Raw genomic sequence first — 1725 nt, forward strand, 5'->3', positions numbered from 1 at the left:
TCTCAAATTCCTCCAATTTTTTCTTATTAGATAAAATCTCCTTCAAAAATTTAGCATATGAAGGCATTTGTGCTAAGGCATCAGTGATAGGAATAGTCACATGCAAAGACTTCAATACCTCCAAGAACTTCCCAAATTGTTTATCCGATTTCGCTTTCTGAAACCTTTGTGGGAATGGTAAAGGTGGCATGTAGGCTTTAGGTGTAACATATTTAGGTTCTTCCTCTTTGCTCTCCCTCTCCTTACTTCCTTTTTCTTCCACTGAATTTTCTTTCTCAGCTCCAATTCTAACTCCAGCTTCAGTTTGTTCATCTCCTTCTTTGTTTTTCTCTTCTTTAATTTTCTCTTCAACCTTTTTATCTCCATTCTCCAATATTTTTCCACTCCTCAATGTAATAGCCTTGCAACGCTCCCTTGAATTTTCTGGCTGGCTAGGGAGCTTCCCAAATGCTTTGTTACTTGAAGAGCTAGCTTGTTGGGCTATTTGATTCTCTAACATCTTGTTGTGTGTTGCCATTTAATCCACTTTAGATGCTAATTGAGAAATCATTTCTTGTTGACTTTGATGGCTCACAAGTAGAGTTTCAATCACGGCTTCTAATCTAGTTGTCTTGTTTGGTTGTGCTTGTTGTGGTAGAGGTGGAGCAGGTGCATTTTGAGGTTTAGAAATTCCAGGAGGAGGACCTCTATTCTGCTGAAAATTCTGATTTTGCCGATATCCAGAAGGTTGCTGAAAATTCTGATTTTGCCCTTGTCTACCTCCCCAAGAGAAATTGGGGTGGTTTCTCCATGCTGGATCATAAGTTGCAGAAAATGGATTACCACCTGGTCTTTGATTGTAGTTCCCCACATAATCCACTTGCTCACTTGAAAAATCTTGATTAAGTGCAGAAAAATCTACTGCACAATTGACATTTGCAGCTCCAACTTCTACTGAATTACTAGAAACTCCAGCTGAAGAATCTACTTTCATGCTTAGCTTGTCCATTTTCCTTGTCAAAGCATCAAACTTAGCATTAATCATATTCATGGCATCAAGCTCGAACATACCAGCTGGTTTCTTGATCTCATTCCTCTCACAACTCCATTGGTAGTTGTTATAAGCAATTTTATCAAGAGCAGAAAAAGCTTCTTCTTCAGATTTCTCCATAAGATCACCTCCAGAAGATGCATCAATTGTACTTCTAATAGCTGGTGAAACTCCATTGTAAAAGTGTTGAACAAGCATCCACTTAGGAATCCCATGATGTGGACATCTCCTTTACAAATCCTTGTACCTCTCCCATGCTTCATACAAGCTCTCATCATCTCTAGGTTTGAAAGAAGTCAGCTCATTTCTTAGCTTAGCTGTCTTGCTTAGTGGAAAATATTGAGCTAAAAATGCTTGAGAAAGTTCATCCCATGTTGTGATAGAACCCGGTGGCAAAGAATGTAACCACTCTCTAGCTCGGTCCTTCAGAGAAAAAGGAAATAATCTGAGTCGAATTGCATCATCAGAAACTCCATTTATCTTCAACATATCACTGATCTCAAGAAAGTGTGCTAGATGCACATGTGGACTTTCACTTGGATTTCCTCCAAATTGTGATTGTTGTACCATCTGACAAAGTGCAGGCTTCAGTTCAAAATTATTAGCTTCTACTCTTGGTCTTGTGATACTTGGCATGAAATCTCCAATGTTAGGATAGGCATGATCCTTCACAGAGCGGTTGTTATTGTTGTTTG

General features: G+C 38.9%; 1 non-coding gene across 1 annotated transcript; it reads left to right on the forward strand.

Annotated features, from left to right (window-relative positions):
* Positions 1-1238: 1238 nt before the first annotated feature.
* LOC131178221 (small nucleolar RNA R71) lies at positions 1239-1345 on the forward strand. Its single transcript, XR_009147354.1, has one exon. It is a non-coding gene; the product is annotated as a small nucleolar RNA R71 (small nucleolar RNA).
* The last annotated feature ends 380 nt before the right edge of the window (positions 1346-1725 follow it).

Source organism: Hevea brasiliensis, chromosome 2 (assembly GCF_030052815.1).
Source record: "Hevea brasiliensis isolate MT/VB/25A 57/8 chromosome 2, ASM3005281v1, whole genome shotgun sequence".
Lineage (NCBI taxonomy): Eukaryota > Viridiplantae > Streptophyta > Magnoliopsida > Malpighiales > Euphorbiaceae > Hevea > Hevea brasiliensis.